At 55.6% G+C, this 14,440-nt stretch overlaps 1 long non-coding RNA gene and 4 other non-coding genes across 5 annotated transcripts in view; 1 reads left to right on the top strand and 4 right to left on the bottom strand.

Moving 5' to 3' along the window:
* LOC112667664 (uncharacterized) overlaps positions 1-14,440 on the top strand; it is a 42,680-nt gene that overhangs the window by 12,770 nt on the left and 15,470 nt on the right. The window contains exon 2 of the long non-coding RNA XR_007413442.1: positions 1,690-14,171. This is a non-coding gene — a long non-coding RNA (uncharacterized LOC112667664). The remainder of the gene's footprint in view (positions 1-1,689; positions 14,172-14,440) is intronic.
* LOC112675860 (small nucleolar RNA U83B) lies at positions 5,250-5,343 on the bottom strand. Its single transcript, XR_003146126.1, has one exon. It is a non-coding gene; the product is annotated as a small nucleolar RNA U83B (small nucleolar RNA).
* LOC112675866 (small nucleolar RNA U83B) lies at positions 6,818-6,910 on the bottom strand. The gene has a single exon (XR_003146130.1). It is a non-coding gene; the product is annotated as a small nucleolar RNA U83B (small nucleolar RNA).
* On the bottom strand, positions 8,196-8,250 carry LOC112675873 (small nucleolar RNA U82P). The gene has a single exon (XR_003146132.1). It is a non-coding gene; the product is annotated as a small nucleolar RNA U82P (small nucleolar RNA).
* On the bottom strand, positions 10,054-10,117 carry LOC112675839 (small nucleolar RNA SNORD43). Its single transcript, XR_003146110.1, has one exon. It is a non-coding gene; the product is annotated as a small nucleolar RNA SNORD43 (small nucleolar RNA).

The raw sequence follows: 14,440 nt of genomic DNA, 5'->3' as shown, positions 1-14,440 counted from the left end.
GCTCTGTGCCCTCGCAGGATTCTCTGCATCTCTCTCTGGACCCCCAGTTTCCCATCTGTAAAATGGGAATCATGGTTGTGAGGATTGAAGTAACCTGAGGGGGTGTCTACCACCAACAGGCCTCGGCAAGAGTAGGTGCTCAACAAATGGGCACTCCATGCCTTCTCTGAAGCCAAAATGCTTGACAGGCTCCTAGTGGCCTAGGGGCAGGACAAAGAGATGCCAGGCCTCAAGTCCCCCCACCCCCTCCACCACCCACCTCCAGTTATCCACTGTGTGCCCATGGACAGACTGCACATCCTCTCTGAGTCTCAGTTTCTCCTCTGCAAAATGGGGTAAGAAGAGGGGCCGCCGCAAGGGGGTCCTGGAGCCTGGGACGGCGCATCAAGTACTCAGGAGGTGCCTGGAGGAGGAAGGTACGCACAGCTCCTCCACCTGCCTGCCGGCCAGTGCCCTCTGCAGGCGGCCTCACCAGGCCAAGGGTGGCGGGCTCAGGCCTGGGCAGCGTGGCGGGCAGACCCCGGGGACTGGCGGACGAGACATGTTCTTAGTTCCGATGTATCAGTAGGCCCTGGAAGGTTCCAGAGAGGATGCTGCCTCCCCGACTTCCAAGCCCAGGGCTGTTATTTCCTGCCCCTCTGGAGTCTGAGGACAGCCCCAGCCCGGGCTTCTGAGCCTGCTGCTGAAAGAGCAGGGAAAGCTCCCTGGGCTCCTGGGAACAGGCCAGGAGCCTGGCCCCGGGGGAGGGGACGTGATGCTGGAGGGGTTGGCAGGCCCTGAGCACCTCTGCGGTGCGACACCGCATGGAGGGTGGGCTCGGAGCTTCAGACAAGTAGCTGCGTGCTGAGAGCCCATGGGAGGAGGGCGAGGCCCTGGGAGCGCAGGGCTGGGCTCCCTGGGCTGGGGTCGGGGCTTGGGGACAAGAGGCCGCAGGGCCTGGCAGTGCGGGAGCCAGGGAGGGGGGCAGAGTCCACTGGGGGTGGGCGTGGGAGGTGCAGCCAGCTACCCCCCCCCCTCCAAGGCCATCCCCAGGTGAGCTCAGCCAAGCCACTGGCTCTGTCATGCCTTTTAAGGCAATGGTGGCTCCTGCCACCTCCTTGTTCCCACTTGCTCAGAAATTCCCAGCAGGTATTTTTTCTTTTTCTTTTCTTTTTTTTTTTTTTCATGAGGATTGGAATGAGACTCCTTGTTCTGTCACCGCAGGATTCCAGGGAGGCCTGTCTGAGGGTTCTGGTGACAGGAAGCGCACAGCGACAGGCAGTCAGAGAAGCACCCTCAGTGACATGTGCAGGCACAGATCGCGGGAGGCAGAGATGGCTGCCCCACCCACCAGGGGCCCACAGCAATGCCTGGGGACCCCGAGACGCAGGGAACGTTTACTGAGCACCTACCATATCCCACGCCTGTGGGGTCCCGCCTTCACAGACCCACCTCCTTTGGGAGTTCAGATCGGAGCATGGAAGCCCCCTCCATCTCAGGGCCTTTATACCTGCTGTTCTGCTCTGGGGGGGCGGGGATCTCTCTGCAGGGGTCTCTCTGCAGCGCTTGCTGTGCAGCACTCGCTCACTCAGGCTGGATCCTTTATGCTCTCAGAGCAGCCTCCCCCATGCCCATCACTGTAGCCCATTGGCCTGTTTTAGTTCCTCACAGCCTCCATCACTTATTATTTTATTTTATTTTATTTGACAGAGAGAGAGAGCTGGCACCGAGCAGGGAGGAGGATCAGAAAGGTACAAGCAGACTCCCCACTGAGCAGCCTGACACGGGGCTCAATCCCAGGATCCCAGGATCATCACCTGAGCTGGAGGCAGATTGAGCCACCCAGGCGCCCTGCACCCTCACTTCTGAAACTGTCTTGTTTATTGGTGTTTGCTGTCTGCACACCCACCTGGATCAGCTTCTGGAGAGAAGGCTGTTGTGTCCGCCTTGCTCCCTCAGGGCCTGGAGGAGGGCTGTGTCCGTAGTAGGTGCTCAGGATTTCAGTGAGTGCCTCTGACCCCACACATGGGTGGTTGGCCTTTCCCACTGCCCCCCAGGAAGCCCTATTATTTGTCCTAACAACCCCAGCTGTTCTGTGCAACCACTGAAGCGGTCTTGCTCACTTGGTCCCACTGTCATCACTGAGGAGGAGAGTCCCCAGCCGATGAGGCTGAGGCCTGGAACTGCTGTGGGATGTGCTCAAGGTCACTCACCGGCCAGGGGCAGGCAGAGATCAAGAGGATGGGAATGGGAGGGGATGGCCAACAGCCAAGGGCTCAGCACCTATCAGGTAAGCCTGTCCCTGAAAAGGGCTTTCTGTGTGTCACATGTGCGGGGACACAGAGGGTGTGGTGACCCCCATCACCTGGAGGTGTATCTGTGATGCCAGATGCCTGTGTACACGTCCTCAGCCGCAGAGCACACAGAGTATTCTTTCCGGGCCTTAGGGGCGAGCCTTTGTTCGCTGGACCCCACATCCCATCATTCTGGCCATGCCCACAACTGAGCAGAGCCCTGGACAGGGAGCCAGGCCCAGCCAGGCCGTCTCAGGCCAGCAAAACCCTTCCTACCGGGGCTGGGGGCAGCTGGGCTCCAGGGCTGATATAAGGGTAGTGGGGAGGCCCCCAGCTGAGAGGCCAAGGCATGAGGGTGCGGCTCCTACCCAGCACAGCGTCCTCTCCAGAATCTGAAGAGAATCCCCCAGAGACAGAGCCCAGGTCCCATGGCAGGCCCAGCTGGAGAGGCCTGGTGGCCTTGGACCAGGTCCTGACCTTCTGTGGGCTTGACCCCCCAAAGGCCGTGGGGAACCCTGGAGAGGAGACCCCATAGGAAGAGGGAGAGGCGTCCCTGCCCTCAGAAGCTGAGAATGAAGCCCTGGGGCGTCCAGCAGGATGCGGCCCACTCACCCCCTGGCGGCCCGGGCCTGAAGTGCAGCTCCAGCCACCCGGGAGCCAGGACCCGGAGAACCCCACGCCAGAAGGTCCCGGGCAGCCAACAGGGTCTTTGAGGCCTGCTCCCCCAGGGCTCAGATGGGCCTCCAGAAATGCTTGGCAGACGTCACAGGAGGGCCCCAGGCTTGGAACTCGTCTGTGCACCCCAAACCTGTCAAGACTCATAGAACTTCAGCCACCTGTTCTGGCCTCCCACCTGGGAATTTGGGGACCTCACCCCACTCGTGTGGACACCATGCTAACTAGGAACCAGAGGGGCACGGGCCATCTCAAATGCACTTGGCATAGCACCACACACATGGCACCAGGCCGTCCCCAGCTAGCACTACCAGTTCCCAGAGGTCACTAGAACCCAGGTGGACAGCAGGGAGCACCCAGAGCTGCCCCAGCTGGGCTCCAGGGGCCTCAAGAGGTCAGAGGCAAAAATCTACTTGGCCCAAGGCTGTGCAGCAGCTCTGGGAGGGAAGGAGCCTATCAGTGAGCCCAGGAGAGCACTAGCACACCCCGAACGCCAGGGTCAAGGCCTAGTCAATCAGTGGGGTCAGTCAGAAACCAGAGGCCTGGAAGCTCAAGAGCTTGGAGTGGCTGAGCTGCTCAGCAGTGTTACAGGTGCCCAGGGTGGAGGCTGAACCACACAACTCCAGAATAAAGGGGCCCAATGGCTTTACCACCTGAGCTCAGTGTGTGTTCACAGGAGTGATGAAGCAGCACCTTCCTCAGTGTAAATACTGTGTCCCACAGATCCAGGTGCTTCTGCATGGCACCCACCCCCTAATGTGTTGATGGTGGCTATGGGTTAGAAAAGAACCTGAACAGGCCACAACTGGAACCCAATCCTATGTGGATTAGTGACATTATTCTTACACTCAATACTGCCAGGGTCGGCCCTGCCATGCCCATCAGCAACTCCAAAGACAACAGGGAACATCAAATCCTCACAGCCTCCTTCCTACTGTGCTACCACCCAAGCTGTGCAAACACAACTGACGACCTCTACAGCAGAGAGCCAGCTGCCTCACCTGGGTGACACAGCTGCCAAGCCTGCTGCCCTGAGGTGTACTCTGACAGCCATGGGGCAGACCCCAGCTCAGTTTTTAGCTCCCGGCGCACCCAATCTGCTCCAGGCACAGAACCAGACAAGTGCTATGGGAAAAAGGAAACCCTTAGCTAAGCCCAGAGGCCAAGGGCAACATCTCAATAAATACAGGCTCCTGTGGTCACAGCGAAAGCAAACAGAACTGGGAAGCAAATCAGAGGCAGAAGTCACTGGAAAATAATTTTTATTGAGATCCCACCAGCTGCACAATCTGGTCCTGACATTAAGCTCCTTCTTCCTTTGCAATTCGATCTTTCTTAAGTGGTCCCTGCAGAGAAAGGACAGTGGGCAAGGTCAGAGGGAGAGAGCACCTGGGCACAAATACCCCACCCCTAATTGGCTCCCCGGTGCAGACACAAGCTCAGGAGCCAGCCCAGCTGTGCCTTCTGCACTAGCAACCATATGGGCAGGTGGCAAGCTGATGGGGCCCATCGCCCAGGAGTCATCCCAACCCCAGGCCAAGGGTGACAAGGGAGAGGTGTGTACCATGAATGCTTTCTTCTCCTCCACAGTCTGGAATCGGCCATGGCCAAACTTGGAGGTGGTGTCAATGAATTTCAGGTCAATCTTCTCTAGGGCACGCCGTTTGGTCTGCACCAGCAAGGACTATGGGCCAAAAAAGCAAAGCTTAATTACGAAGTGCCAGGCCTTCCTTCCCCACACATCTTGGCTTGCAGGCCCCTCAACAAAGCTCAGAGAGGACCAACGGTCGGTCTCCATCGGGCCCTCCAAAGCCTAGAGCAACCCCCTCCCACAACACCTCTAGGCCAGCTGGTTTGCCCAAGATGACCCCTGCCTGACGACTGAGCAGGAAACACGAAAAAGCAGAGGCAGACAGCTATGCCAAGCCAGACTGGGAACTTCCTCCTCCCAGGACTTCAAAGCTGCTTTCTGAGGAATGGCAAATCCCCTTTTCCTTTGAACTCCCCTCCCAAGTGTGGTGCTATGCTCCATGTCTGGGAACGGTCAATGCTCCCTCTTCAGGAAGGCTGAGCACCACATGCCTACACCCCACCCACCAGGAAGGGGCCCCAGCCTCACCTTGCGCAGAGTCAGCACTCGCTTCTTGGTGCCCACCACACAGCCTTTCAGCATCACAAAGTCATTGGTCACTTCACCGTAGTGGACAAAGCCACCCTGGAGAAACCAAGGCATCAGGTCAGGTCATGCACAGGGGTAGAGGTCAGTCCGACACTACACATGCCGCCCCTGACGACCATGGGGCTGTTCTCAGAAGGAAGGCAGCAAGGAATGTTTCCGCAGTCTGACTCGGGCGCTGCGCCCAGCGCTCATTCCAGAGCCTCATCACCGAACAGCTGGGTCAGAGACCTCCCTCAACCAGTTGACCCAAGTCTTGCCGTTTACAAGGGACTAACAGCTGGAAGCGATCTGCGCACAGGACCAGGGATCAGTTAACACGGCCTCCATGCGCTAACCAGGACCTGAGAGCACCAGGGTTGCACCGCACAGGTGAGACCCAGAGCAGATTAGTCCCTAGGAATGAGGGGGAATTCCCCCACAAGAGCCAGGGCTTTGGGGGCTCAGAAGACCTCGCAGGCTACTCACCAGGGGGTTGATGCTCTTGTCAGACAAATCGTAATCAGTGGAAGCGTTGTTCTTGATCAGCTTGCCATCCTTGATGAGATAGCCCTGGCCAATCTTGTATATCTAAATGAAAGGAACGTTTTCACACTGCAAGGGGGAATACTCAGGTGTCCCTAGGCAGGCTAGCTGCAGGAAGGACAACCAATGCAGACAAGTGGCATCAAACCCAGCAGCAGGCTAATCTGCCAAGGACTCTGGAAAAAATAGCTACCAGTCCTAATGACGGGGTACCCCAGGCTTGGGGCAGAGAGCAAATCAGCTGGGCTGAGACACTACCATCTGATGGAAACAAAGCCCAGGGGCCTCCCCAAACCCCCGAGGCAAAGGCTCTCTACCCAGGGCACTCTGGGGGTCAGCTACACCAGAGCCACCTTCAATAAACTACACCTTACAGATCACACCCAGGAACCAAAAACCATGCCCATCAGAAAAGATGAGCAGCTCAAGTGCATATGCATTCCAGAAGCTCCCCTACCAACTGAGGAGTGCTACTCCCAACACCGGCCTAGTCTTTCCCTTCTCCGCGTCAAGGGGAACTCCCTCCTTGGCACCTCACCTTCTTGTTGATCTCAGTGCGGTGATGGTAGCCTTTCTGCCCAGCCCGAGCCACAGAGAAGGCCACTCGGGCAGGATGCCAGGCTCCAATACAGGCAACCTTGCGCAGGCCCCGGTGGGTTTTGCGGGGTAGCTTCTTGGTGTGCCAGCGGCTGGTGACCCCTGAAAAAAACACAAGCTTGTTTCAGGCTGTCTGGCACTTGCGCCATTGGCCTCTTTCCTGTCATAAACACCCAATGTGAGTTCATGCATTTGTGGTGCTTGTATATGAACATTCAACAGCTACTAACTAGATCAGTTTGAGGGACAGGTGGGTTTAACATACGTTACCCTCAAATACCCATGTCCTCCCCCTCCTCTCACATTTCTTCAGGTTTATTACCTGCCTAGACATAAACCTGTTCTCAAACCTGTAACAAAAAGTCTTGGGAGAATCAGCCCAGAACTAGAATGGGAACACGTGCACTTCACAGCATTCACCAAGTTCCTCACTGGCAGAAGCCAGTGAGGAGGGACTCAATTTCCAGGTCCCCTCTGCCTCCTGCAGTGGGCTGCATGTGGCAAAAGGGTTCTTAAGTATGGCCAGAATTCTCTCCCAGCCCTCCATATTTCCCTCCCACCTGGCCACAAGGCTGTTCTCAGAAGGCAGGCAAGGAGACAAATTCCTGCACAATCTTACTCCAGCCACGTGCCAGTGCTTATTCCAGAGCCTCATCACCAAAGCTCCAGACATGGAAGCCCTGAGTTTTATGGCAACCTGGGCCATCGCAAACTCACCTTTGTAGCCTTTGCCCTTGGTGACACCGATGACATCAATCATCTCATCTTGCCCAAACACCTGGTTCACAGGCACCTGCTGTTCCAGCCTCTCACGGGCCCAGTCGAGCTTCTCGGCCACTGTGCCTCCGTTCACCTGGATCTCCATGAGGTGGGCCTTCTTCTGGCGCAGAGGAAGCAGGCGCATCTAGGAGGGAACCAATACAGCTCAGATCCCTGAGCTTCGAGATCTTCCATGGGAAGGAAGTCAGGGTGGGCAGAACAGTTTGGCAACCCTGAACCTCATGTTTCCCCATTGGCAAAAATGAAGCCGCCTTCCTGTGTTAACTCCCCACTGGGTACAAGTCCCCTTTCCAACTCATACACTGTGGGAAAGTGGAATAGCACCTCGGTCGGAATAGAAGCTGCAAAGATTAAGGGAAAAATATTCAAGCCTAAAGCCTTTCATTAAAGGTGGCCCAGTGCTGTTCTATAGAATTTTCTTCAGAAATGGTCAGATTACAAATCTGAGCTGATCCAGTCATTGCTAACCCCAGGGAAACTGAACCCTTGGGAATAAGATGTAAACCTAGAATGACAGCTCAGATCAACTGTAGAGGAAGAAATAGTCATTCTAACCCAGTCAGGCAAAGACTTATTCAGTTCATAGCAAATAAGATTTTCAGGGTAAATGACAAGTGTCCTCCTCCAGACTCCTCTCAGCTATGCATTTTACAGTTAAGGAGTTCTGCGTTCCTTCAGCCCCTTTTCCTAAAATGGGGCACGGCTTCAATAAAGACTAGAGACACACTGCCCTCTGCTGGCATCAGAAAAACCAACCCACAAGCCTAGAGGCACTACAGGCTTCCTTCTCAGACCAACTGTCTTAACCTGGCCCCAGAAATCAGGGGCAGGGCAGGCGCTGCACTGTGCTGCTGTGGAACTTTGAGCAACCCCCCAGGCTGCTTACTGGCCCATGCATCCAGACTTTAAATCCTGAGACCACACAAGGTCAGTGTGAGAAAAGGGATAATTCACAGCAGGTAACAAGGTGCCATCTGATACCCCAAGCTGTGGGGCAGTCACCTTCCTTTTGTGCACCTTGTGGGGTGCTCACCTGGGTGTGGGCGATGACACGGATCACCTGGCAATACTTCTTCATGCTGTTGAAGTCCTTCTCCAGCTGCTTCTTGCCATCGTCATCCTGCCACTTCTTGCAATATTTGGTGAAGGCCTTCTTCTTAGACTTATGCCTTCAGGAGCAGAGCAGAGTTGGGGACGGGGCCGGGTGCAGGCCTTCATCACCCCTCCAAAGGGGCGAGCGGAAGGCACACTGGCACCACATGGGGATGGGGCTCATTGCCGGCTTCTAAGGAGCCTTTTCCACCGGCAAGCGGAGCCTGGATGGAGCTCATCGGGCAGAGCCGAGCGGAGCTGAGCAGAGGTCCACAAAATTAATGCAAGTCACAAGCATTCAAATACACACTAATTCTTGCTCCGGCTTAGCCATTAACCCAACCACACTCCTGGACAGAAGGACTGGGGAGTGTTACACTGCACCCCTCAGTTTCTAAACACCTCCCAGCAACTAAGAACACTGAATACCAAGAGTCCTCACCCAACACCTAACACTAAGCTGAACGTGAAGGTCTAGAGGTGCTGCTCAAGGTCTGCCCTCACAATTTGTTCTGGCAACTAAACCAGACACCAGAGCAGCTCTTCCCCACCAGAGTGAAGCCCAGCACAGGGTACTTGCTCTCCTCATCCAGAGTGCACGGCCTCCTTGTCCCTTACCAGTTCTTATAGAAGCGCCTTTTGCATTCGTCACTGATGTGCTCAGCAAAGATGGTCTTAAAGGTACGGAGGCCTCGAGGGGTTTCCACATAGCCAACGATGCCCACAACCACCATGGGTGGGGTCTCCACAATGGTCACAGCCTCCACCACTTCCTTCTTGTTCACCTCTGCCAAAAAGAGTGGTCAGACTTGAGTGGGACAGCTAAATCCCCAATAAGGAATAAGCGTTTTTGCAGAAGTGTGAAATCCCCATCTGGGTCAAGAGTGCAACCAGCTTCAGCTAGCAGGGGACTTTTCAGAAATGGGGTCCTTACAGGCCGTCTAGACTCCCAGGCTTGTCCTTACTCCATACATTAGAATTCTAACTCAACAAAACTCTTTCGCTGGCTCGTTTTAATTCTCATCTATCACAAATCTCTGGGGCACTTGCGTGGCTCAGTTGGTTAAGCATCTGCCTTTACCTCAGGTCATGATCCCAGGGTCCGGGGATTGGGCTCCCTGGTCAGTGGGGAGTCTGCTTTCTCTCTCCCCCTGCTCACTCTGAGCACTCTTACAAAAAGTTAAAAAATTTACTCGTAACGCTGACTTCAGTACATCCCCCCACCTAAAGCAACACCAGCCACCCGCAGTCTTTAGTGTTAATCAAACCCCATGGGGATTCCCACCCCGTCAAGTCTGCCCTCTCGGGACTACCGTCCAGGCCACCCCCAACCAGCGTGAAGGATCCCGCTTGTACTCACTGGATCCTGGCCGGTCCACCTCCCGCACGATGTGAGTCATGCCGGCCTTGTAGCCCAGGAAGGCTGTGAGGTGGACAGGCTTGGAAGAGTCATCCTTGGGGAAGCTCTTCACCTTCCCACGGTGGCGGCTGCTGCGTTTCCGAGGCAAGAAGCCCAGGGACCCATGCCTGGGAGCGGAGAACTTCCTGTGGGACTGGGAGAAAAGATAACATGAGCACTCCCAACCCCTCTTATGTAGCTCACTCCTGATGCCGGGCTTGCCTCAGTGGCGAAGGATTCTCCACAATGCCGAGCCCGCGCCAGAGGCCCTGCGCCCCAGCTAACAAGTGTGCTTACGGGCTGGACTGGGTTCACCTTGCACAAGGCCCTGCGGCCTAAACTGAATCTTTACCTCAAAACCTCATTTTGTAACTTTAAGATGGAACCTCCCCTTCTCTAAATGGGCCAAAAGCACACCAGGTGAGGTCATTAAGTCACAGGTGCCTCTGCCATCCAGTCAGCCCAGATCCTGACAAGGGGGCTGCGGGGACCAAGGGGCTCCCCGCCGGCCCCAGACACGAAGGCCACCACAGAGCCAAATCAGAACGTGACAATCAGCACAGAGGATCTGTCCGCCCGTCAGAAAGTTCATCATCTGTGGCTCCTAGGACTCGAGGCCTCACCTCACGGGTGGTACCGGCCTCCCACGCAGGTCAGCGCGGGGCCTCGGCAACCCCAGCCCGGGCTCCCCTCCCACGTGCCGGCACAAGCCCAGCGCCCCGACTCAAGGTCCTCCCGGCCCACGTACCTACGAACTCCAGCTTACACTAGCACCAACTCAGTGAGCTCGAGCCCCAGGTATTATCCGGGACTCGAGACCTCCATACCGGAGCCCGCCCCGCGGGCGTTCGCCAGCCGCCTGGCGGGCCCCAAACCAACCACAAGCCTCACGCGTTTTCAGAAAATAGGCCTCACTGCGGATCGCGCTAAGCGCCCCGCGCTCTTGGAGCAGGCCCCCGGCCCCCGCCGAGGTGAGATGGCGGCGCTGCGCCGCGGATTGAGCCCCACCGCCGCGCCAACGAGGAGGAAACCGCCATGATACGTACCATCGTGCCGCCCAGTACAGCCGGTAGAGGTCGGGCCACGAGCGACCAGTCATTTATATAGCCCGGCCTGGGCCCGCCCCTTCCGGCGTACGAGCGCGCGCCCGCGGGGGACGCTGGGTCGGGGGGCGGGTGCAGGCCGCCATTTCCACGCTCGCTCGTCCTCGCCTAGCGTTTGCTTCGGAGCGGGACGCCGTCCACGGGGGGCGGGGACTAGAAACTACGGCAAGCGGCTGGGTTCAAACTTCGCGAAGCGTCGCGGAAACGCTGGCAGAGCTTTGGAGCGCGACGACTGTAGGGGTTTGGGTAGCTGCCAAATTTGGTCGAAGACGCCGTTACGCTGAAGCTACGCGGCTGCGTCTTTTTCCTGTGAGATGCAGTCACCTCTAGGATTGGATAACCCGGCTGCGGGTTTCAGTGCCGAAGCGCCCGCACACGCCTCTCCGGGTTCCGTCCCACGCAGCGGATCTGCGGTGTTGCCGTTTGGCGGGCACGCTGAGCTGGGACGAGTTGCCCCGCTGCCACCTGCTCAAAGTTGGAAAGAAAAGAGCGAAAGCCCGGTTTCCTGGCTCCCAGCCCAAAGCTGCTTCCCCGACACCCAACCTGCCTTCAGTGCGTTCTGATTTCCGACGTGCGCCCCCGGAGCCCCATCTCGGCCGCTGCTCCCGGTGTCCAGCTGCTGTGGTCCTGCTTCTGGGGTCGCTGTGGCGCCTAAACGACCTCAGGACCTGCGGGGACGGGTCCGGCTGCCCAGCCCCGGAGCCTGGCCCTGCAGCCCCAGGGACCCTCGCAGATGTCGCTTGCGCACCCGCCCCCACGCTCTCCCACCCCCGGGGCCCAGGAGGCTCCTAAGCGTTCTCCCTACCTCCAGGCTTGCCTTTCCAAATCTTTTTAAGAATCAAATGTCATCTTGTTACTTCGCATGGCTCCCTGTCGTTTCCTTGGGATGAGGCATTAACTCCTGAGGCCGCCACCCTGGGCTCTGTCTTTTTTTTTTTTTTTTTTTTTTTTTTTTAATTATTTATTCATGAGAGAGAGAGCGAGAGAGGCAGAGACACAGGCAGAGGGAGAAGCAGGCTCCCTGCGGAGAGCCCGACGTGGGACTCGATCCCGGGTCTCCAGGATCACCTGGGCTCTGTCCTAACTGGCTACCCCTCCACCCTTTTTCATGTAGGAGAGCACGCGTGCACACAAACTTTCCCATCTATCACCTTGCACCTCCATCCCCCCTTTTTATTTGATTCTTGGGCCTGGCCGTTGCTCACATCGTTCTTTTAAAAAAAAAAAATTTTTCATTTAATCTTCACACCATCCCTTGAGGGGCAGCGCTGACAGGTCTTCAGTCCCTTATTGGAACTTTTTGGGGCCAGATGTGTTTCCAAACTCAGCATTTTTTCATGTTTTAAATAAATCACGCAATATGGTGCACACTTATGTAATCCTCCCCAAACTCTTTAATGAAACACATTAATTCTGTTTTAAAAAAGAGAGAATATTCTCATGGAGTGGGATAAATATAAATGTCTTCACATCAGTTCAAGGCTGACTTTGCTGCCTAAAGAATTCAGATCAGTTTGGTTTTTGCTATCCGATGACTTAAGTTTTTAATTTCAGAATTGCAAACAAGGGATTATGACCCATATTGTCTGTCCCCTCTCACAGAGAAAACTAAGTTTTAGGCCAAGAGGAAATAATCTGACGAAAGTCACACAATCAGTGAAGGACAGAGGAACAAGACAGCCACCATCACATGCCAAATAAGACTATTTAAAACCATGAGGAGAGTTTTTAAAAGGTTTGACATCGCTGAAGGTGCTAGACAGACTATTCTCCCTAAAAGAAACTCCCTCTTTACCATCAAGAGAAAAGAGGGCTGCCTGGGTGGCTTAGTGGGTTAAGCATCAGGTTATGATCTTAGGGTCCTGCAATCGAGCCCCACGTCAGGCTCCATGTTCAGCAGGAGCCTGGTTGAGATCCTCTCTTCCTCTCCCTCCGCCCCTCCCTAGCTTGTGTACACACGTGCTCTCTCTAAGATCTTTTAAAAAATGAAAAAAATAAAATAGAACTTCTAGTAAGGAGCAAAACAGGGTCCTAGGCTTTGCTCAGGTACCTAAAGAGCAGATATTCTCTACAGCCAGGTAAAACCCTAGGTGTGGAAGGTTAAGAGGACCTGAGGAGGAGCTGAATGGGGAATGACATGAGAACGTTTCAGCATTCATCTCTCTTACTAGACTGAAAGCTTCCTGTAGGCAGAGACCATGTCGTTTCCTACATGCTCAACACCCAGTACAGGGCCTAGCACAGAGGTCTGGGTCACATTTGTCATGAGGGCATGAACACAGGGGACCCAAACTGGAACATCACAGTTTTACTTTCAAAGGCTGCCTCCCTTTGTCCCTTTGAAGCAGTAATGCTCCCTCTTTGACATGAGCTCACATCTTGATCTTTTGTGCTGTCATTGATTGTTGCAAAACCACCTGGCCCAGATAACAGAGTATTTGGGCCAGAGGATCAGTTAATGTGAGCTTGTGGCATGAGCACAGCCCAATGCCCCTGGGGCAGGAGCCTGGGCACAGAGCCTCTGGGTCATGAAGGCACCCCATCCCTGCTCCTCCACTACCAGCTACCAGGATGATGCCCCACAGAACAGGAGCCGACAGGCCAGGGGTGCACAGCAGCTCTTGCTCCTGCTCCTGTGTGGCCCAGGCCTGGTGAAATTCTCTGCCCCTCTGTTGGGGTTACAGGCGACCATAGCAAATATGGCCTCCCTCCCATTGCCTCTCAGTCTACATGCTGGGCCTCTGTATCCTGTGGTGCAGCAGTCTGCAGGTAGGCAGGGGGCTCACCCTCATCCTGGCCAGGAAGCCGTGCATGGAGATGCTGCTGCCCATCCAACGGGTCTTGTGGCAGCCGCTGACCATCGCATGGGGCTGGGGTCTTCAGCAGCTCGCCACCCTGATGCATGGAGCCCACTACTGCATCCTGCAGCTCCTGCGGCACATGAAGTGGGAGGCAAACCTATTCTTGCTCTCCATGGCCCAGTGGGCCTACTGCAGCCCATCCAGCTTCCACCACGAGAACAGCAAGACAGTGGAGCTGCTGCTGCGAGCCGTACTGAAGCAGGTGGCAGTGTCCCTCCTGCTCCGCTGCCTGGATAAGCTGTGGATGGCCATGTGACGGGTAGCCCAGGCCATGCAGGGCAATGGCCTAAAACCCCTGGAGTGGGCCAAGCTGTGCTGGGCAGACTCCAAAGACCTAGATGCAGTCACCACCACCCTTCCAGCCACTGCTGTCCCTTTTAGCCAGTGCCTCCCTGGACCTGACTCAGCCACCCTGAGCAGGCTCACACCAGCCTCTATCAGCCTGTGCCTCGTAGTTAGGAATAAGGATGCCAGGAAGCAAGAAGGAGGCTGTGGCTTTGGGGCCACCAAGGTGCCCATTAGTGCCAGGTTCCAGAGCAGCAGGACAAGCAAGATGGCCTTCAGGTGTTCATCCAAGCAGGCCCTCGCCCAGCAAGTCAAGGCCATCTGTGTTCTCATCATTCTTCTCTATATCTATGCCACATCTCTCTTCGTGCAGATCTTAAATGATCAAGTGGGAGCCAGCCTCTGGTATGTCCCCAGGTTTGCTTTGTCAGTGAGAGATCGAATGGTATCAGATCTGTCCACCTAGACCTTTGCTAGGCTGGGGGCAAGGGTGGGTGGTAAGCCACATGCATACTAGGGACTAGGCTGGGGGACCTGGTCTCAGCTCTGTCACCACTGTGTGTCCCTGGGGAGGTTCCTTTAATCTTTCTTAGCCTCAGTTTCCTTTTTTGTAATTTGTATATAATAGGACTTCAGGGAGAGGGGAAATATATAATTGTGCCATTTGTAAATGG

The sequence above is a fragment of the Canis lupus genome, chromosome 10 (assembly GCF_003254725.2).
Source record: "Canis lupus dingo isolate Sandy chromosome 10, ASM325472v2, whole genome shotgun sequence".
Lineage (NCBI taxonomy): Eukaryota > Metazoa > Chordata > Mammalia > Carnivora > Canidae > Canis > Canis lupus.
Note: the sequence above shows the minus strand (reverse complement) of the source record. Positions and strands in the feature narration are given on the sequence as shown.